We start from the raw sequence: 23,359 nt of genomic DNA, 5'->3' as shown, positions 1-23,359 counted from the left end.
TACTTATCTAACATAATCTTCTCAGAGAAGGTGATTGTTACAGCCAAGTACCCTGTAGTAATAGCCTTGCTATTGGCATTCCATATGCTGGAAATGAAGTTACACCATTAACTGCCTATCCAGTTCTAATTCTATTCCTATTAATAAATTGAGATTTTAGGATGGAAAGACACACAGATGTGAGGTCTGAGAACTATAATGTGGAGCATGTCAGTGATTCAGGATTGTAAAGGAGCAAACACAATCATTTAACTATAAGGAAATGTGGCCAATAAGTAGAATTTTCTTTGCTTGAAAGTTCAGCATATAGAAAGCTGTTTCACTGTTTCTTTGATCCTGTGATATAATTGATTTGATTGCTCAGTTCTTCCAGATATTCCAGTATGTGTGATGATGATTCAGACACTGAAATTCTCACAGATACAAAAATAAAACATTTTAAACTGAGTTACTGATCAAGATGGAGGAGGATCATACCTCACTGGATGCTCTCAATGGAGGCAGGCAAAAGCCAAATTGTAGAGTAACAAGAAAGTCTGTGCTTCTATTATTACTACTCAGAAGCGTTTCTCTCCCTGTACGCATAAAGACAATCGGTAATCTCCTTTTTTTGTGGGCCTTTTGTCAGGTGAATCATCCATCTGGCACAGAAACCCATGACAAATTAAGTGATAAATCTCAATACATTTTTCTTTGATTTTTAGTCTTTGTTTTATCTTCTGACCATTATTTCAAACCCACTTACTGAAATACTGCTGAACTGCTTCATCAGAGCTCCTGCAGAGGACTGCATAGAGTAAGTTAAGGTAGACATTTTGCATGAGTAGTATTTTATATGATTTAAGGAGTCCTTAGAACACTGCATGGATGTTATTAAGTTTTATGGTATCCTGTACAGAGATAGCACTCATTGTACAGAGAGACAGAGTCATAAAGCAATTAGAGTGTCAGCTTGACTTTTACATCATATTTCACATTTTAAATGCTGAAGCAGACTTCCCAGAAAATTCCTGAGTTTTGGGGACAGACTGGTCTACTGTTGAAAGGGTACATTTTCATCTTACGTGAAATGATGAAACCCCATCAGACAGCAGAAACGGACCGAAATAGTAAGGTATTCTCTCTCTATATAAATAGTAAGGTATTCTCTGTACTATTTGGAAAACATGCTTGCTCTCGGTATTAGCCTGGAACAACAACTTCACTTTGCTGCCTGGCTAGCTGTTGCCTGCTGTAGGGAAAACCCACGAGGCAGACTATCCTGTGGCTTTTGCACGCACGCAGGCTGAGGAGAATCATAATCTCACTTTATGGAGCGTACTATACTACCTCAGAAATTAAGCATACCTCAGTGAATTTACTCCCAGTCTTAACACTCTGCCTACTGAGTCTATCACACAGTCTCTAAAAGAGAGGAAAATACTTAAAAGTCTTCCTGATCATTAAGAAAATAATGTTGCTAACTTTGGTTAATAGGAAACTGCAGAGTTGTTTTCTAACTGTTGCAAAGATTAAGAAACTGTTTCACGGTTCAAACTGAAAATGAATTCTGACACCTGTCATCCTTTTCTCAACAGACGCTTGGTAATTCTCCCAGCTGAATTTATGAGCAATTCTTTGCACACTCAGTAAACTGATGAATCAGGAGGGGTCCAGCAATAAGGACATGAAACTCTCAGACATCTCAGTATCACCATGTCCGTTCTACAAAAGTGGTAGTACAGAAAGATGAAGTAACTTGCCAGAAGTCACCCAGTAATGAAGTGGCAGAACTGCCTTCAGTCTGAGTCCTGTGCTCAAGTCACAGAAGACCACTGTCCTTAAAAGTAGCTTATCCTTTTTGCTCAAGTTTTATTCCTGTTTCAAAGTCCCGAGTCGGTCATCATATTGTCTCCTCAGGAAGGGCTAAAACCGAACCCGCTCCGCCGTGTGAATTTCACCCCATAAGACAGACCCTTCTTTTTAAGGACAAAAGGCATTTTAAGGCTTTGCTATTTGACACTCTTCTCTTGTCCGCACCATCTAACAAATTTGAATCCTGTAAAGTTCCACAAACTGGAGACTTTCCCTGGCTTAAGTCTCCTCCCGTGCTGCGCAGGTGCGTTTTATTGAAAGGCACCTTACCTCGGGCGGCGCTACGGGTCGCCTTCCCTCGCAGGAGCCCTCCACCCACCGGGCGGTGTCTGTGGCGGATCGGCTGGGCGCAGACCACGCCCAAACGGCCGTAACTGCCACCACCGGCTGCTGTTAAAAGTTACACTTACAGCACCTGCCTACGACAGGGAGGTTGCTTTACAGTTAGGCCTTCTAACTTGACTCAGATGTAAATTATTATTAGTCACGATAGGATTTTGGTTTGACTGAAACACGAAAGATCTGGCTGTATATATTATTGTTGCCTGTTAACCATTCCCTATGTAAGATACAGAACGAAAACTCTTGTATACAGGTGCCCCCAGAGTTATATTCTCTAGCACTCCATTACCAAATCTTATCTTGCCTCAAACTGAAGCTGCGAGTAAATTGACAGGCTTCCTCACATTACCTTTCAAACAAACCAGCCTGGAAGTTTGCTATTGATAAAACCACATTGTTTTGACGTCCAGTTTGCATGCTTACGTATGATGTCCTGTCTATTTAATTCTTGCAGTTCTTCGTTCAACTCATGTAAGTACTCAGTTTCTTATTAAAAAAAAGTTATTTTATGAACATTGTCCTTCCTCCTCAGCAATCTGCAGATATTTTAAGATATATGGATGAATGAAAATTTCCATGACTATTCCTTTTCCTGAACTCAGTAATCTCTCTCTATCTTAGTTTGAAATAAAAAAATTATGTTTTGCTTCCAGTTAAAAGGTTCCTACCCTTAAGCTGTAAAATATCAGCTGGATATGCTGAATAAACAGCACGGTTCAAGAAAAATTGCTTCCGTTTACAGAAGGCTTCTTGTAAGAAGTCACTACTTAGTAAATAGCTATAATCTGTAACAGAGACAATACTGGCTAAAAATTATTCCAGGTCAGAAAAGAAAAAAGAAACAATAATCACATCTGATTTAAATGACTACGTAAAAATACATTTCTTAAAACTATATCTTAGCCCCATTAGAAGCCTGGGAAATTTACTAAATTGACAGGAGACTTACCTTCAGAATAACCAACGTGGAGCCTGCTGTTTCTGTTTTACTTTGTACCTGATCAAAAGCTTATAGCAAGATTTAGTTCTATCCCGACTCCTTCCATCTTTGTAGTGGTCAGAAAAAAAAAAAAAAAAGTCCAAGATCTAAGCACTCCTATAGGCTTGGCAAACTGAATAGCAGTAACATCTGGCATTTTTCCTGAAATTAATTGGAGAAATGTATTACAGGCTGTGCTCTTATCATCAGCTGCCAAGACGCATTTGGATAATACCTCTTTACAAGAGGAAAAAGGAAGATTTTTCTTTTTCTTTCCAGAGCTTTGCATGTATCAGACAACATTGTCAAGCAGATAACAATTAAGAATTGACTGGTGAATATCAGAGGAAAAATGTTATAGCGTTTAGCTCTTCCTTTGAAAAGCACTGTTCTAAAAGTAGGAGGAGATAGTTATCTTTTCCTTTCGATTTCAGCATGAAGAACTCAGTTCATAAACAAAGGGTTGCAGCCTTGAGATGCTTTGCCTAGGTATCTTGCTTGAGGAATGAAAGTCAGATCTACTTCTCTTTTTATGTATCATCACTAAAAATGCACATTTCTGTAGGGCTGTGAAACTGCACCTGGGCCATGGTGGGACTCTTCAGGGAGGAACAGGAAAAAGATAAGGATTTAACAATAGGGAAAAGGAGTAGGGGCAAAAGCTCTCTGAAGAGCATCAGTTCAAAACCTATCTTCTGCTTATGGCCATCAGGATAACAACTTACACGGTGCACAGACCTCAGGCTAATGCCTGCTTGTCCCTTGAAGTGAGCAGCTACAACTGAACATACTTCCCCGCTACGTGTGAACGGAGAGAGATGAGTGTTGAGGTAGAGAATATAACAGGACGACAGGGAAAAAGATAGGAAAATAATATAGTTAAAGATACCTATACCAAGAAAGGTGGTGGCAGAGGAAACAGTTAACAAGTTGAACTTAACAGGTGTACGATTAATTAGCAGAAATGAACGTAGATGAGAATGGCCAGAGAAACAGGAGCTAAGCAGGCAAGAGAGCAACTAAAGTAGGTGACAGATGAGATTAGGTAGAAAGAATGTCATGCAAACTTTTCTTTTTTCTTTTTTTCTGTCCTGGCTGCTTCTTGCATCCTACCACATGGCAGGCAAGGAAGGGCCTGGGGTGGCAGGCGGTCGCTGGAGGCATGCCCACCAGCACAACGCCCTTGCGTGGAGGGGCCAGGGGGTCGCGACAGCCTCCTGCGGCAGGTGCCACGGCTGCGCCCCAGCCCTGCGCCGGTGTGGCTGGTGGGGAAGGGGAATCAGGTGCTGGGGCTGTGCGGCAGGAGCAGGCCTTGGCATGCTGCTGCATGGAGGGGGAGTCTGCCTTTGGATAGCAGCGAGGTGCCGCTGCCTGCGTGTGAGATTGGCAGTTCTGGCGGCGGAGCAGAAGGCTTCCTTGCCTCGCTGTCTTTCACCGGCAGCAAATCCTCTCTGCTCTGCCTGTGCGGTGACACACAAAGCTGTGAGGCTTGGCACTGAATTTTTTTGGACCTGATTTAGGCAGAGCAGATGTAACAAGGCTTTGCATCCGTGGCTGTATGCTATGGGCTGGCAAACCAAGCAGCATAATTGCTGTGGGGTTCCCACTCTTTCCACAGTAGCATTGATAAGCAATATCAGTTCTTCCCAGTATAGATGAAGGCTTTTAAACCATTAGTGCAGAATTCACCTTGTGCTGATCTGGTTTCACTGGGCCAATTTCTCTTGCACAGAGGAGAGTCTGCTGCATATTTGACAGTGCTAGAACTATACTTGGTCAGGCTGAGTAGACACAGCTATGAACAAGGCAAGGTGCAGTCTAGTAGAAAGCTGGAAGCAGAGTAATGAAGACAGGGCTCATCTCTTACATAGCACAATAATTAAAGCATAAATTGAGATTAAGCACCAGGAAAATCTTTTTAAGAATTGACAAATACTTAAATTCCATCAAAAGCAATGCCACAAAATGTTCATTTTCAGAACATTTCACTGTACAATGAGTCTAATGATTTCAGATTTTTGTCCCAAACTGCAGTGTGAACAAACACACAAAGAGCAGGCTTTTCCACTATACATGAATTCCATTTTCATATGTGCTGATAGAGATAAATACAAAGTATTTAAGTCTTCCATAAAAATAAGGGTGCTGGCACCAGCATAAGAATCTATGCCAGCTCCTAGATCAATGGCTTGATGAAATAAGATTTAAATATGCAAAGGTGAGCATGCAGAAGATCGGTTGAACAGAAAAAAGCCATAGGTTGTATACTGCTGATTAAGACTCTATCAGCTAACCTTTGATAAGGAAATAGTTATAATTAAAAACTTTGTGAAGATTTGGGCATCTTTGCTTATAAAATAAATACTATTTTGTTCGCATGTTGTTCACGTGGATTTTTTTGGCTTTTCTGCATAGTTTGATTAGCAATTCGGCGTCTCAGGAAAATAAACAATTCCCAGTCATGGTTTTTGTTTTTCATTAATGTTTACTGATAGTGCAAACTAATTAAGTGGCCCTGGGCTTGTATACCAAATTACAAATCTAATACTGAATTTGGGATTCAATCTTCCTGTTAGTGTTTCCGGTCGGATGTCGTCAGGACTGCACTTAGGAAAAATCACGTGTGCATATGGGCCTTATTTGCTGTTCAACTTTATAGCCTTTTCTTTTGTGTCTGAATAAGCAAGTATGTCCAAGTTAGTAATTTCCTTAGAATAGTTATTATAATGCATGGGGATGATTATTGTTGATTATGTAAATATCTTACAGACTTTGAACCAAGTCTTTCTCCCTAAGCTCCCCAAGCCCCCCCCAAAATACGAAACCCAAAAACATCACAGTGCAACACTAAATCCACAAAAGTTGTCAGTGTCACCTTTTAAAATCACCTTATTTCTCTTGCTGTTCCCAAGCTTTCCCTTCCTAGGCTGCTTCGCTGATTGTTCTTGTTTTATGTTTTGAAACTTCTCTCTCTCCCCAATACCCAGTTATTTATCTTTCCATTTCTTCGCACTTGATCTTACAATTCTTACCTAGAAATGAATGTGACAAAAGCAAAGTATGATAGTGGGACTGTTGTGAAGTTAGAGGGTTTCCATCTGTCATTTGGGCTTGAGAGGGGAAAAGACTGAGAAAGATACGACAGTCCAAGAACTGAAATAAGTATTTTTGAAATTAAAATGGGGAAATGATTAGGCAAAATAATTCAGCTTTTTCAATATCAATGGCCAGCATTAGTGTTACAAAACATTAGTATCACCAACTCCAGCTATGTGATTCAGGGAACCCAGTTTATACACACACCCACACACGCATAGCCAGGGGAGAAAGCAAAAAGTGAGCGCTAGAAGCACTGCTCCCCTTTGCACAGTAGGAAGCGACTAAAGACGTAGGGAAGCTGCCAAGATCTCCTGGATGCTGGTGCCTCTCTGCTGCCCGCTACAGAGCTGAGGTAGGCGGGAGCTGGCCTCCATCCCTTGTGCTGAGCCCAGGGCACTGCATGGTCAGCACTGTAAGGAGCACAGGGCCTGAAGAGCAGCCGGCAAGTGCGCCTCTGACTGTCGTTCAGAGGCATCGCTGCAAATGGGAACTTCACTTTCCAATCCTTGCTCCCAGGAGTATTTGTGCATATCAGGTTACGTAGTCTTCGGAAACAGAAATAGTTTGCGAAGCAGGTAGTCAGACACCTCCCTCCTCAGGTGTATGCCTTAACTACTTGCCTGCACGGCAGCTTACAGAGCCTTGAGGTTTTGCAAAACACTGTAGCAGGATGTAACAGGATGAACATTTAGAGTGAAGAAGCCCGTGATGATACTGACCTCTCCTGATTAGTTCCTAGTCTTAAAAAAAAAAAAAAAAAAAAAAGCTCAATGTACAACCTTAACCATGGTTCTGTTACGGGTTTTCTTTTTCCTTATAACATGTAAAGTCTGGTCATAGCTTAAGAACCATTTTACAAAAGAGATACTTCCTTGGGCCTTGCTTGTCCAGAAACAAGAATTTGAGAGTAAATACCATTTAACATCATGTATATATGGATTTCATTTGGATGGTGTATGTGTATAGATTTATATATAAAAGATAAAGTAGATTATGTATAAATCTATAGATATAAATACTGATATACCTAGATTTTTAATGTAATTCACTGTAAAAGATCAGAAAAGTTGAAATAACGGAGTATATTTAACTCATTTTTACAATCTAAATTTTGAAATTGAAGTATCAATATTTTGATAAATTTTTACTTTTTTGTAAAATTATTTTTAATAATTCTGTCTGAGGATTAAACAACATTTATTCAACCTGGAGTAATGAGAATATTCACATATCAAGCGAGCAAACTGGCATGTCACTTAGAAGTCTCTCTGACATGATCGTGCAGTGCCACCTACTTGTTGCTACTGAATTTTGCAGAAAAACAATCACTGTAGAACTAAGGCACATCATGTCTCCAAAACAAGTGTTTTGCTTGTTTTTTTTAACCTTCACAATACTACTTAAATATTTATTTGTTTATACAATACCTCAAAATTCTAACTAGCTTATTTCAAGCATAGATGGCTCATATATATTATGATGACATATGAAATGCTATCTGAACAAAACAGAAAATTACCAAACTTTTTCTAACAGGCACAGACTTACAGAAGAGGTCTTTCCCTCTACACCAGGCAAGGCATTATGGAAAAAAGAGCAAGAGAAAGCTTGCACTGCAGCTGCAGGTGACTATAAGCATACTTTGAGTAAGTGGCAGTAACACAGCGCTTTTCCATGGGGTTGCTGCTGTAGCGAAGTAGAAGCACATAGAAGTTCCTAACTGGACTGGGGCACAGTAGCAATGTGATCAGCCTTCATGTAACTATATAGCTATAATGTAACCATAAAAGAAGCTTGAGCGGTTGCTTTTGTTTCTTAAAATTATGATGTGGTTTCTCGTTGTTGTATGAGTCGTCCAGTGATATTTTCTGTCTCTCCTTAGATCTGTCCCTCAGGTATTTATTTGGTACACTCTGCTTTTGCATAATAAAACCAAAGCCAAACCAAACCAGAATAAGTATGCTTCTAGTACTTCTAACTACAGAACATGATTTGAAAACACAACACTAGGGGCTTAAACAAGTAAGTATTAAGCAAACAGAAACCTCTCCCACTTGTTTTAAAAATAAAGCAAAAAGTCATCTGTAATTGTGGAAGTATTGGTGCATGACCTTGCCATGCGGAAACTGATTTTATACTGTGAATCAAAATCTCTTCCCTTCAGAGTGTATGTGTGTATTTACAGAACTGGGCAGAAGAGCGTTTGTGTATCGGTTTATATAAGGCTCTAGGTTCCCTCTGTAACATGTAATACATTGAAACAGCAATCTGTGATGTCAGGACAATTCGAGTCTTTTAATAAATAAACGTGAGTTTATTTTATGACCACACACTTCCTTCTTATACTTAGATTTTTATTTGACACTGGGATTTTTGGCACGGAGGGAAAACAAAGGATCTAACTAACATAAAGGTCAGCTGCCTGCAAAAGTGAAGAAGTCCTTTGCAAATGTGAGGATCAAATCCATTAAAAATCCCACCAGACAACGAAATAGACTATTTTTTTATTTGTTGGTTTGTTTAAAAGGATTCTGATCATTTAAGCAGACAGCATACAGACATCCTGAAAAATACTTTTAGGATCACATGTTGATTTAGAAAATCTTGAAGCATATCTGTGTGCAAACATACAAAAATCAGCGGATGGCACTGTTGGCTTGCAGGTTGAGAATTATCTCTTAAACTGTAAAATGCATGGCATACATCGTTCTAGACTGAAAGACTGGATAGTTCTAGACTGATTTATTTTTGCTTAGCATCTTGCAGAATTTGCTATATTTAAGCAAATATACATTTCTTAAACACAGTCTACATATTTTCTATGCTGAAAATATCAAAATTAATGGCAATTTAAATCTGACATTTTGGAACTTACTTGCAGCACAAAGTGTTTAGACACAAATATATGAGAGTGAAAAATCATCCCTACAATCAGCCCAAGGAAAATGCTAGGTCTTGAAACACTGATAAATGTTCCATTTTTGTCTCTTTAGAACATGAAGACTTAGTTTACTGAAATTTTGTAAAAAGTAACCCATTTTTCCATTTCTAGTGTACTATTGAGACTTACTCTCTACTTCAGGCTCTGACGACTTTGTTATCTCAGCTAATCACAAGTACCCATGAGAGTCTTTGAATATTCTGAGCATGATGAGACAGGGAGAACAGCATTGCTGGAAAAGCTTAATGCAGTGTGGTATGCAGAGATAATGAAAATCCAATGATTAGGGATTCATCTTTGCTGGAGCATAGTGTACCTAGCTAGTTTAATGCTTGGGTACATTTATTCTATTCTGCAGTTAAAATGCTACATGCATGAGGACTAGGGGATCCTAGAATTACTTCTTTTGCAGATTGTACATTTCGGCAATTGCCAGACTTATTTACCATAGGTTTACAGGTTGAGGCTTGCCACCTTCACTGTGGGGTTAATTCTAATAAAAATAACTAGACTTTAAGGTCATACCTACATTTTGAACACAGTCCAAAACCCAGTCTCAGTTGCAAACTTACATTTTGGATATGGTCTTGCAGGCTTTGTTGTAAGCTTGCTGGAAAGGGAAAGATGAACACTACTTGTATCTGTATGACGGATGGACGAGGCACATGGTCCACCAACATATACCTTAGCTGCACTGGAGGCTTCACAGCACGTTTTGCAGCCAAATCTGCCAAAGGATTCTCTCCTAGAAAGACCCCGTGTAGTGTGTCAACAGAGTACCTGGCATGTATAAACAACCCAAAACTTATCATTCTAGCCATTTGGCATTTGTCTATGGCCATCCTACATCCAAATCCATGTGTGGATATGTGGGTCTAAGTCAGGAAGCAAGCTAGACTTCAGTATGCTCCCTGTACTTCTGGGTAAAATGGACATATAGATTGAGCCATTATGCTCTGAGTAGAGGGGAAAGACTCCCATTGGATTTGATGGGGTATTTTTGTCCTCGGTCCTAAATTCCCACGGAGATGGAATGGGAGCCAAGTTCATGAATATCTAGCTAGAGGCAGATATAGATCTCCCTTCCTTCCTTCCTGCTTTCCTTCCTTCAGTTCTTCACATTAGGATTTCTGCAAGGACATTTATTTTGATACGTTTTATTGAAACTGATGTTTTAGACATAATGTCCATTTTAAGATAGTAGGAAAGAATAAAAATGTGTTTATTAATTTATTAAACTGATCGCTGTAGCTTTAATATGTCAGTTAAGGCCCTATAAAATAGAATGCAAATTGGAATCAAATCAAAGTGTTAAGCTTTCTTTTTACTCAATTGTGTTCCTGAGGAAATCGCCCTATCTCATTCAGATTAAAATAATTTGAGTTAAAGTTAAAACACCCTCTGAGGAAGTTTGTTGCTGTGAATCATAGGTCTTAAAGCAATCTTTTATCCTGATAGACAATGCATTTCTCACATGTCGTATCTCCACACTCTTCTTCTAGGCACCACACTGTTGTCATGGCTACAGCATCCATACTCTGAAAAAAAAAAAAAAAACGCTGTTAAAGAATAAAGGAAAATTATTTTCATTCTATGGGCGCAAAATGAAATGTTCTGTGCCAGGCTGAAATGTTTAAATATTAAAAACAATTCTAAGTTTTCAGAATTATCTTTAAAGGTCCAGTTTTATTCCCACAAATTTCAAGTTAGAATATACTGAGCATGCCTAGTTGTAGTCAGCAACATAGCTCATAGTTGGACACTGCTGGCATACTAAGCAGCATTGAAACCTTGAAACAAGTCATGAATCAAAGTGCCTCCTCACTGCCATGTAAGGGGGATGTGCCCCAGAAAAAAGATATCTTGTTATGCAAAAGGGGCTGAGATTCCCTGGTCCGTGAAGATCAAGAATTTCAAAATGTAGGTAGCAAAAGATTTCTTTAATGATTTCATTGGGCATAGAGATAAGCAATCGCCAGACATATTTGCCATAGGTTTGCAGGTTGAAGCTCGCAACCTTCACTGTGGGGTTAACATCGGAATTTTGGGACTGATTATGTGGTATAGCTCCACTATATGCTTCAGGCATGCAAAGAGATAACGTTTCTAAATTAAACTTTGGAAAATCTTGCTATCCACAGTTTCCAGGCTTTCTCATAGATATTTCTGGATTTTCCCATTGTATGCTTCTCTACCACTTTAGGTCTGCTATGACGGCAGAAAAATCAATGTGATGTCAATTACATTATGTCACTTAAGAAAGTAAAAGAAAAAGAAGGATTTACAAAACCATTTTGAAATCTGAGCTCTTTCACATCAGATTAAAGTCCATACCAAACTAAGCTACAGATGGGTTTACATATGTATCTTTAAACATCTACTACTAGCATGTTTCCTGAATTGTACAAAAGCATAGTAAAAATGCAAACAGTGAAAACACTTCCCTTAGCCTACACAAATTTTAACATATTCATAAGTTAATTCATAATTAAATGATGCTCTAAAAGTTGGGCAGGTTGAAGTACTGGTAGCAAAAGGCACTAAACTGCATTTCTATTTAAACTTTTTGTGCAAGCTCTACACCTTTGTATCACAATTGCTTTAGTGACAGCATAAGGAAATGTTATTTTAAACCTTGAATTTGTTAACTAATTTGTTGTAAACTTTTAACAGAGACAGGGCTAATGTTTTCAGAACAGGATTGCAATATTAGAGCTTACTCTGCCTGTCTGCTTATTGATAAAGTACCAGCTACTTCCTGACTAGAATTTGTTTAGACCTAATAATGCAAGATATGTCCTCTCAAAAAAGTCCTTCCTGCGTTCTTCAAACATTTGCCTCACTCTATTTATAGCAAAGCCATGTAGCAAATCTTTTCGTTAATATAGGTGATGAGATACATGATAACATCCCTCACAGAAGCTCATAATTTTTAAGTGGATTGAAATTTTTTAAAACTTAAAAATAATTTATTTTTTTTAAGATAAAAACATTACTGATGAGTAATGATGACATTTTTCATTTTTTGGAATGATACTCTGAATGGCATAGTCATACAAACTTTGATCAAAATCTCTTTTTCAAATGGTCAAAGAAGTGTGTCCTCACCAAAACACACAATTCTTTTGAAAACTGAATTTTTATTAAGCATTAATATATTAATATAAGCATTATATTAAACATTGAAACATTTTGAAGTGATATTATTGGTAAGAAATATTTCTGAAATGTAATTAATTTTCGAACTTTGATTTTAGCGCTTATGAAAGAAAAGATGTTACAAAAACTTTTGCACCTCATTTTAAATGAGCTGCCACTTTCATATTCCCACCTCTAAACTAAGGATGACCCCTTTTCTTTGAACATTTTGAACAGTTAAGGCACAATTAGGGGCCACACGTTAAGCTTTTCTAAGGAGGACATATGTTCAATAGTTTCTTTATCACAGACAGAACTTATATTTCTAAAGCCACTATTTGTTTTGGGCCTTCTGTCTCTTCTGATTGTTATTTTTTAAGTCACTGTATATGACTCATGAGCTGTGCTAAACTTGGAGCCAAGTCTGCTGACATCAATGACTGAAAATACATAGTACAGATTTTTAATTCTCTCACTTCTGAGTTCTATTAAGCAAGCACAGCTACGGATGGACAAGAATATTAATTTTATTTAAGGTTATGTAAGGCATCTTGCCTCTTCACAGGAAGCTGACAATCCCTGCAGCCACATGCCTGGCTATCAGGAGGTGTTTGCCCAGTGCTGCTCCTGTCGTACTGTCCTCCCCTATAACTCCTTCCCGAAGTCTTCACTGAACTCCCACAGCCCAATTCTGATCTCAGTCATGTTGTCACAAAAACAAATACCTTCTCTGAGGTGCAGAGGCATAAATATAAGTAGGATGTGCAACTTAAGACAGCTTTTGCTTGCTGCCATTCTTCCCCAAAGTGTTCAGAGGAGTTCTGCTTAAAAGTATCGCATGACAGAGTGTTTCTGTAAGGTTGGACCTTGGCTTCTACAACAGTTGCATAGGTTTCTTCCTTTTGCAAATACAATAGCTTCTCTGCCCAGGTCACATATAAACACTCTTGTTCTGGATATTGTCACAGAAGTCTGACTCTCTGAAAGAGATTTCATCTCTTTTTGGCAATAGCAAACTTACTTGCTAATACAATTTAGCAGAGTTTTAATCAGTGCCACCAGGCTGCTCACAGAGCAGCTCCCGGACATCTGTTGTACATTTCCCAAATCTGATGTGTCCCAAGGCACATGCCATTTATCCAGGAAGGCATGTGATGTTGTCCGTTATCAAAAACCTGTTCTGTTAATGCATGTGTAATGAGGTGGATAATGTTTTGTGGGTAGGAGTTTCTAGCCTTAATGAACACAGATATGCAGTAAATGATACCATGGGCTTCTGAGTCCTGCTCAGAAAAACCTATCTATTTATATTTGCATATAGTAATAACATTTCAAATTTTTCAAATATGATTTAAAGGAAAAATCTTATATTTAATTTTTTTTCACTTTTACTTTGCAGCTCTGTTGCTGCAAGTGTTTGTTGCTCAGACAAGAACCAGAAAAATTTACTCTCTATTACTGTTGTGGTAAATCAACACTGAGAAGTCCATAATACCTAGGCTGAAAGAATGCATTATGGTCGAACATCATAAAGTTCAAAATAAACAAGTACATCTGCAGAGACAGTGGAATTCTTAGAAATGATGTAAAAGTTCAGTGGGCAGACAATGATGCTTATTTGCCCCATAGCCTTTCCGGTCTCACCCCTCGAGGCAGTACTTCCAAATGACTTGTGATTTTTGTTTCTTCTGGGCAAGCTAGAAGGCCTTATCTTCTGGTATAAGTACTGGTCCAAGTCCTACGGCTTTTTGAAAGGCAGTCTTTCACCTTCCTTGCCATAATCAGTATGCAGGCTCCCTTGATATCTTTTTTCTTAGAAGGTCACAGCACTGACTCCTTTGCCTTTGCTATGCAGGATTTCTGCTGGCTGAAGTTGCTGCTGGGACCATGCTTTCCTTCAGGTCTAGAACCCCAGGATAACAGAGCACTGCCTTCTCCGTTTGAAAAAACACCCAACTTTATACTTCTCCAAAACTATGTCCTTTGATTTCCTATTTCTTTTCTGGGCTTTTCCTATACTTGTTCACTACATACTGGCACAGAGAGAAACATCATTGCTCAGTGATTTTTCTAATGAAAACCCCAAGACAGCTTTTCCTCCTGGCAGAACCTCCTCATGCCTACATTTTTGTCCCCAGTTAGGGCCACCTTCCCTCTCATTTTATTCTTCTCAGGATTTCTATTGTACAGCCCCAAAGTGAGGCAGTGCTTGCCTCACTGGTTTTCCTCTGACCTGAGATGCTGGGCTTCAGCTGCATCCTTGATTTATGACTCTGCGCAAGCTGCTTCACTTCTCTGAGGTGGCAACTATGAAACTGGAATACGCTTTGAAAATAAATAACCCTCTCTCACCTCCTGCATAAGAATTAGTGCTTCAGTATACAATTAACTGATCTATATATTTATGCGATTATAGAATCTGGTCAAATCTGGTCAGTTTACCCTGTTACAATTAGTCTTGTCCTTGTTTTACAATTAATCTCATACCAAAGCTCCAGAACTTCCTATATCCTGAATGCTGGAAATAATCATATTTGCATACCACTAGTGTAACTGAAAACATAGTTTGTAAACTTGTACAATTTCAAATGTTCTGTATGCATATACACAAAACACTTAAAATTGTTAATTTAAGCTTGATTGGTAGAGTTCCTCCTAACACAAGAACACTGAATGTGGCAGGGGAGTTGCCAGAGAAATGTGTGTGAAGGATTACAGTAGTGAAGTGCACAGCACAGTCCGAGCAAACATGAGAGATACACATACATTTTGGATATATCAGTGAGTGCTTTGTAAAGTAAGTGATTTTAAACTGGAACTACTTACAAATATTCAGCAGTGGCAACACCCTGATCATATAGCAGACTAAGATGTCTAGCATTTAACCATATGAGTAAGCTTATTATTGGGAATATAGTCGAAAGAGTGGAAAATATCCTTCCCCACCTAGGAAACATTTTGACGCTTAATAGCTATTCAACCAGGAGCTGTTTAAAAAAGGAAAAAATTAAATGTTTTCATGAACCTATCCCTCCTATACTAAAATATCAGAAGTGAAGCAAACATTTACTTATATTTTAAAAAGTTACATAATCCAAGCACTTACTTTTTATGTAGCTGGTTACCTCACAGATTATGAAAGTCACTATCAGCATACACATATATAAACAACTATATATAAGCATTAGATAATGAGTATTTTTTTATTCTGTATTATGCAAATAAATTAGCGAGTTAGTGTGATTCTACTTCAGGACCAGTCATTTGAATTTCAAGGCGCTGTGAGAATGTAAAGTGGAATGGAATAGGTTAAATGAAGGTAGTAAACATTTTTTAACAATAAAAAACTTTTGTATTGTTCTCAGTGATATAAATATAGCAATATATGAGACTAAATATAGTTGTAACCCAGCAATTTGGAGAAGCCTGTGAGATTGGAGGCTAGATGGGATGCACGTACCCATCTTTTCAGAAAACCAGTCCAGTAGTGTTTCCAAGTTATGACTGTATGCACTGTTGGTGCAGTAAAGAGTGGACCCAGCTTTAAAAAAGGTGTGTCATCTTTACTCATGCATTTGGAATCAGGCATCTCTAATGTCCCAGAGTGGACTTTGGTTCTTGCCCTAATATGGAATAAGATTTTCTGATCTTTTTTATTAGTCAGATAATTTCATAGCTACATAGATCTGGTGATCTAGTAGAATCAGCTAAACTAGATTATGACACAGTGAGAGCACTATTAATAATCTATATATGAATATTTGGACTGAGAATGCCAGGAAGTGGGGGAATTTCCAAATGTAGACCAAGGCATTATGAAGTGTATTTTTAAGTAGAAATTCTTACTGCAGAGTTTAGTTAATGAACTAATATTTCTCATTTACTTGTATAACAATATCATGTCTACTTAGTGGATTGAGAACTGGCTGGAGGGCACAACTCAGAGGGCTGTGGTCAGTGGTGCAGAGTCTAGTTGGAGGCCTGTAGCTAGTGGTGTCCCCCAGGGGTCAGTCCTGGCTGCAGTCTTGTTCAATGTATTCATCGATGACGTGGCTGAAGGCACAGAGTGCACCCTCAGCAAGTTTGTGGATGATACAGACTTGGGAGGAGTGGCTGACACACCAGAGGACTGTGCTGCCATTCAGAAGCACCTGGACAGGCTGGAGAGCTGGGCGGAGAGGAACCTCATGAAGTTCAACAAAGGCAAGTGCAGGCTCCTGCCCCTAGGGAGGAATAACCCCCTGCCCCAGTACAGGCTGGGGGTTGACCTGCTGGAAAGCAGCTCTGCAGAGAAGGACCTGGGAGTGCTGGTGGGCAACAAGTTAAGCATGAGCCAACAATGTGCCCTTGTGGCCAAGAAGGCCAATGGGATCCTGGGGTGCCTTAGGCAGAGTGTTGCCAGCAGGTCGAGGGAGGTGAGGCCTCACCAGGGCTGAGGAGAGGGGGAGGATCATCTGGAGTGCAGTGTCCAATTGTGGGCTCCCCAGTACAAGACGGACATGGCACTACTGGAGAGGGTCCAGCGGAGGGCTACGAACACAAGGAGGGGACTGGAGCATGTCTCCTCTGAAGAAAGGTGGAGAGAGCTGGGCCTCTGTAGCCTGGAGAAGAGAAGACTGAGAGGGGACCTGATCAACGTGTACAAGTATCTGAAGGGAGGGTGTTGAGAGGATGGCGCCAGACTCTTCTCCGGGGTGCCCAGCGACAGGACAAGAGGCAACGGGCACAAACTGAACCACAGGAAGTTCCATTTGAGCCTGAGGAAAAACTTCTTTCCTGTGAGGGTGACTGAGCCCTGGCACAGGTTGCCCAGAGAGGTGGTGGAGTCTCCTTCCCTGGAGATATTCAAAACCCGCCTGGACGTGATCCTGGGCAATGTGCTCTAGAGGACCCTGCTGGAGCAGGGCGGTTGGAGTAGATGATCTCCAGAGGTCCCTTTCAACCAACCTCAAACGTGCTGTGATTCTGTGATTCTTGCCCGGGGCAGCCCAGCACCAGACACAGCACTCCAGCTATGCCCTCAGCAGGGCTGAGAGGAGGGGGAGAATCACCTCCCTCCACCTGCTGACAAGGCTCCTCCTGACAATGGCCCAGGAGATCGGTGGCCTTCTTGGCCACAAGGGTGCATTGCAGGCTCATGGGCAACTTGTTGTGCACCAGGACCCCCCAGGGCTTTCCCCCAGAGCTGCTTTCCAGCACGTTGGCCTCCAGCCGGTACTGGTGCACGGGCTTATTTCTCCCTAGGTGCACGACTTGGCATTGCCACTTGTTGAGCCTCAGGAGGCTCCTCTTGGCGCATCTCTCCAGCCCTTCGAGGGCCCTCTCAACAGCAGCACAGTCCTCTGGGGGGTCAGCCACTCCTCCCCGTTTTCCATCCCAGCAGCCAACTTGCTGAGGGTGCTCTCTGCCCCATCACCCAGGCCACTGAGGAAGAAGAGGAACAGGGCCGGACCCCGCACTCAGCCCCGGTGCGCACTGCCTGTGACTTCAGTGGACACAGTGGCTTCCAACGAGACTTCCATTCATCACCACCCTTGCAGCTCTGCCGTTCAGCCACTTTGCAGTCCCCCGCACCGCCTGCTCATCTCGCCCCTACTTCTTCAGCTTGCCTCTGAGGCCATGTGAAGGCAGGCAGCGTGGAAAGCCTTACTCAAGTCAAGGTAGGCTACATCCACTGCTCTCCCCTCCTCTACCCGGCCAATCCTTCCATCGGCGAAGGCTCTCAGGCTGGGCAAGCATCATTTCCCCTTGGTCAGTGCATGCTGCCTGCTCCTCATCACCTTCTTGTCCTTCACGTGCTTGGCAATGGTATCCAGCATCAGCTGCTCCGTCAGCTTCCCAGCCATTGAGGGGAGGTGGACTGGCCAGAAGTTCCCAGCCTCCTCCTTCTTGCCCTTTGCAAGATTGCAGGGACACTTGCTTCCTCCCTGGTCGCAGGCGCCTCTCCCCATCGCCATGACCTTTCCAAGGGCATGGAGAGTGGCCGTGCAAGGACATGGGCCAGCTCCCTCAGCACTCGTGGGTGCATCCCATCAGGGCCCATGGACTTGTGGCTGTCCACTTTGCTGAAGTCATCACTAACCCGATCCTCCTCCACCACGGCAAAGGCTTCCTTTCTCCAGACTTTCTCACGGCTTTCCGAGGGCCCGTCTTACCACAAAAGACTGAGGCAAAGGCGGCGTGCATCCCTCAGCCGTTTCTGGGCCCTTTGTCACTGTGGCCCCTGCCCCTCTCAGCCGCGGGCTCGCATTTCCCCTTGTCTTCCTTCTGGTACTCAGGGCTTTAGAGAAGCTCTTCATGACCTGCACATCCGTCGCCAGATTCGCCTCCAGCCAGGCTTTGGCCGTCCCAGCCCTATCCCTGCATGCTCCAACAACGTCCCTACGCTCCTCCCAGGGGACCTGTCCCTGCTTCCACCTTCTGCACGCTTCCTTCTTCTGGCTGACTTTTGCCAGCAGCTCCTTGTCCATCCATGCAGCAATCCTGCCCGCTTTGCTCACCTGCCTGCGCATTGGCAGGGACCCTTCTGGAGCCTGGAGGAGGCGACCCTTGAATATCAACCAGCTTTCCAGGAGCCCTCTTCCTTCTCGCCGCCTACCCATGGGACACTTCCTCCTGCAGCAACACATAGCCTCGGCCGCCAGCGAGGTGCAACCTCCTGCAGTGCCACACACACCTCGGCCACGTGGCTGAGGAGAGCAACGTGCTGCCAAAGGACTTGGGCCTCCCCTCTAGAGCCCAGCATCACTGAAGGCTGAGAGAAAGAGCATCCCGGCAGCCTTCACAGCCATTTGCACTGGCACTCACATGCACACTGCACACATGGCTACTTCCCTTTCGCTACCTGTACGCAAGCATTTCCATGAGCCTGCCCAATGTCCTGCGTGGTCTGTCTTGGAGTCTCTCGGCAGACTGGTGCGATGCACATGAGGTGAGGGGGGATTCAGGTGCCTGAAAGCCCGGGCCTACAGGCTTCTGGGTATGCCAGGGCACCCGCCGCAAGGGATTTCCCAAGGCATCTCAAACAGATGCCGGTCCTGGTGTCTGGGCAACTGAATCCTGCCCTCAAGTCTTCTCTGGCTGTGCTTGGAGCCAACATTCCCACTTGTCATGGTGATGCCACATTTTGGCACCTGGCGTGGAGGTCTCCAGTCTCGGGCGGACCACCCCACCGACAGAGGGCCGAGGAAGTGTGAAAGTTGGGATTTGGGGCACCGCCTGGGCCCTGCTTCTCTAGCGGGCACAGGCGCCCTTGCTTGGCCCCTCCAAAGCGGGAGTCCTCCTGTCCCAGCAACAACAGGGCATGCTGCAGCCGGGTGGGCAAGCCGCCTGTGCGTGGGGGCTTTTCACGGACACAGAGCCAGCTGCTGAAACCGGGAGCTGCTCCAGCACCGAGCCCGTCTCCTCCGCCAGGGAGACCTGCAGCCCCCGGCCCACGCCCCGGCCCTGCCCCACGGCCCGGCCGGCGCATCACAATGTGCCGTCGTGCATCACAATGTGTCGTGGTGGCACCCGGGTGGCCACGGCCACCGGCGCCCGCCCGGCCCCAGTGCGGTGCTGTGCCGGTGCGGGGCAGCAGGGAGACGCAGGCTCCCAGCCCAGCGGCACTACTCGGCACGCGGACACCGCTCCGTGCTTTGCGCAGGCCTGACCGGCGCCTGGCGCTGCCCGGCGCGGGGCACGGACGCACCGCAGCTGCTGACCCGGCCACGGCGCCATGGGACAGGTGAACTGCTGCGGTGCCCGGGGCGCTGCCGGCCCCGCTGCCGGCACGCAGGCACGGCCCGAGGCCCCTGGCCGCGCGGCTCCTGGTGCCAGCCCCGGGCTCGAGGCCAGGGGAGCCTCCCGGCCCCCGGCGCCGCTCGGCGCCTTCGTGTCGCGCAGGAGCCCCCAGCTCCTCCTCAGCGACCGTGTCCAGGTGACCCGGCACCGGCGCACCAGGGACAGGCACCTCCTCCTCTTCCCCGACACCCTCGCCATCGCCACCTTCAAGTAAGGAGAGCAGCCCCAGCCGTCCTTCCCCCGCCCCCACCCTCTGCCCCCGGGCACTGCCTCTGCCCTGCTGGCCACTGCTGCCGCTGCCCCACCACACAACCTCCACGCCGCTCCCTGCTCTCCCTCCGCAGGTGCGGCTCCACCTTCCTGCTCAAGCACCGCGTGCCTCTCGGCCAGCTCTGGCTGCTGTGCGGGAAGGACGAGGCGGCGGGCGGGCGCGAAGAGGAGGAAGAGGACGGGCATGGCCTGAAATGCACCAATGCCCTCGTCCTCGTCTGGCCCAACGACGGCTGCGTGGTCACTTTCCGGTGAGTCTTGGCGGCACGTGCAGGGCTGTGGGGGGCGCAGGGCACCGTGCTCGCCTGCAGTCCTCTCTGGCCTTGCTGGGGCTCAGCTCCGGCTGGGGCGAGAGACAGTAGGGGTCCTGCGGGGGTTTCTGACGCAGTCACAGGCACCTCCAGGCGTGCACAAGCCTCGCCCCCGCCCCCACCTCCCCCCTGCACCTCTGCTCCCCCCAGGGACACTGCGGGGGGACACCGACCGGGGGCTTGGGTGCATGGCGCTGTGCAGCAGTGCCAAGCGGGCGAGAGCTGTCCGGGCACCTGGGCCTCTCCCGAGGAGGAGCAGGAGGAGGAGGAGCAGGAGGAGGAGCAGGAGGAGCGGGCTCTGAGGCTGTTTCTCCTTTTGGCTGCAGGTCGCGGGAGGCCAAGGAGCTGTGGCTGAGCACGATGCTCAGGTGAGCCCTGGCGGGCAATTCAGCCCGCCTGCGGCGGCGGCAAGGCTGCGGGCGGTGCAGAGGTGCCGGGGCAGCTGCCCCCAGCAAAGCAGCCGGGGAGGTGGGGGAAAGGGACCCCCCTGCGCGGGGCAGCTGCCAGGCAGAGCGGCAGCAGCAGGGCCTTCGCCTTGTGCCCGCAAAGCAAGAGCAGCGGCCTGCAGCTGGCCCGGCGGCTCCTTGCCGGCGGGCAGGGGCACCGCGAGCTGCCGCTGCCCGTTTGCCCACGCAAGAGGCGCGGAGGCCGCAGGGCCGGGGCCGTGGCCGCTGTCGAGCGGTGCTGCCAGCCAGCGCCGCGGGAAGGGCTCCTGCGCCAGGGTGGCGCGGGCGCGCGGGGCCGGGGCCCGGGCAGCCAGCAGAGGGGCTGGCTGTGACGGAGCTCGGCCTTTGCCCCTGCCCTGTGCCCAGGCCGAGCCCAGGAGCCCCGGAGACCCGCGTCACCCGACTCGCCTCCCTTTGGCTCCTCGTCACGGCCGTCGGCTTCCAGGGCGCCGTAAGTGTCCCGGGGGGCTGCGCTGCGCCCCGAGCGCCACGGGGCTGCGGGCAAGAGCCCGCGCCACCGCCTGCTCACGCTGCCTCTTTGCTCTCTTGCCTAGTCGGGGTCGCTGACCGCCCGGACCGTCGAGGCCTTGGTTTCGGCGGAGGTGAGCAGGGGCTCCCTGTCCCGCGGCCCCGGCTGCGGGCTGCCGGGAGGCATGCGAGTTTCGGGAGGGAAGGCGGCCGGCCCCAAGCACCCACGTCGGGCAGAGAGGCCAGGCCGTTCCCGCACGCAAGCATCTCCTCCGCCGGCGTCCCACGACCTCGGGTTTTCCCTGCAGCCGCTCGCGCTTTTCTGCGGGGCTGAAGCACCTGGCTGGCGGCCCTGGCTGCTGCCGGGCGCCTCCGTAACCTGAACGCCTGCCTTTCTTTCTTGCAGGCCGGCACCAAGCAGAGCCCCGTCTTGGCCCCATCGGCTGCTGAAGAGGGACTTGGCCACTCCACTGGTGAGTTGCAAAGGGAAGCTGAGGAGCTGCCTCCTCACCCAGCGCTCGACAGCAGCTGAAAAGCTGCAGCTCCTGCGCTCCCTCTCCACTTCTGCTTTCCTCTTGCTTGCAGCAGATGGGACTAAGACAAGGAAGAGGTTCCTGCCATGGCCGTTTGCTCGGAGACGAGCCTCGGCCAACGGGGACGGCCCCGGGCAGCCGGACTCTGGCCTCGGGACGCCTCTCTTTGGCCAGCCTCTGGCTACCCTTTGTGGAGAGCAGGGGACCCTGCCCCAGCCAGTCCAGGTAAGGCAGCCTGGCCACGCAGCGATCCGCCTGCCGGCTTGTCCCGCCAGGCGGCACCCCCAGCTCCTGCGCTGCAGAAGGCCTGCAAAGGAAGGAAGCTTGCAGCAGCAGGAACAGCCAGGGGTTTCTGTAGTCCCCCGACTACAGAAGCGTGCTCGAGAGGCTGGCTTGGGGCACAGCCCGGCTACGCCCAGCGCCATGTACCTGCAGCGAGAACTAGATCCGAACCAAGGCAAAGCAGCGTGCGCCGCCCAGGCACAAACTCGCTTCTCTCCCTGAGCAAGTGCTTCCCTGCTAAACGGCCTTTCTGCACCCGATGAGCTCTTCTGCCAGCCCCGTCTGCTTTCTCCTGCAGGAGCTGCTGGCCATATTGTACAGGGAAGGGCCTGCCACGGAGGGCATATTCCGGAAAGGTGCCAGTGAGAAGGCCCGCAGGGACCTGAGGGAGGAGCTGAACAAAGGAGGGGCCGTTGACTTGGCAAGCCAACCCGTGCACCTCTTGGCAGGAATCTTGAAGGTGAATTTCTGCCGACTGGCAGTGCGGAGAGTACGTTGCCCACCTGCAGGGGCCCACTCGAGCGCCTAGCTGGGCCCAGGGGGCACTCCAAGCTGAAACCCCGGGGAAGCCAAACGACGAGCTTTCAGGCGGAGGAAAGTTTGGCCTCTGTGTTTGCCATCTGCTTGCCCGTTCTCCTGCTTGTGCCCGCGATGTCCTGCCTGCCCTGGGAAAAGTCACCTCCTCCTCCTCGTCCTCCTCCTGCTCCCCAGCAGCCCCCTGAGGGAGGAAGGCTGAGGTTTCTGGGTGCACTAGAGGCTCATAGGCACTAGGGCCTCTTCTTGCACTCCCACGAGCGTGCCCAAGCGGGGCAGTCCTCGCGCAGCCCACTGCTCGCTCTGTCAGCGGCCAGGAGCTCCTTTGAGAGCGGGTAGCTCCAAGCAGCCTGCCTCCTGGGGAGCCCAAGTGCCCGTGG

The 23,359-nt window shown here is 46.4% G+C and overlaps 1 protein-coding gene across 2 annotated transcripts in view; it reads right to left on the bottom strand.

The window, feature by feature from the left end:
* The window catches only part of FMN2 (formin 2), a 195,273-nt gene extending 192,067 nt beyond the window's left edge, over positions 1 to 3,206 (bottom strand). Inside the window, exon 1 of one of the 2 annotated variants that reach the window (XM_068939260.1) lies at positions 3,146 to 3,206. The gene's annotated coding sequence lies outside the window, so the exon portion shown is untranslated. The remainder of the gene's footprint in view (positions 1 to 3,145) is intronic. The other variant, XM_068939261.1, reaches the window with a different exon arrangement.
* Positions 3,207 to 23,359: the final 20,153 nt, after the last annotated feature.

Source organism: Struthio camelus, chromosome 3 (assembly GCF_040807025.1).
Source record: "Struthio camelus isolate bStrCam1 chromosome 3, bStrCam1.hap1, whole genome shotgun sequence".
Taxonomy (NCBI): domain Eukaryota; kingdom Metazoa; phylum Chordata; class Aves; order Struthioniformes; family Struthionidae; genus Struthio; species Struthio camelus.
This window is presented reverse-complemented; position numbering and strand designations above follow the sequence as displayed.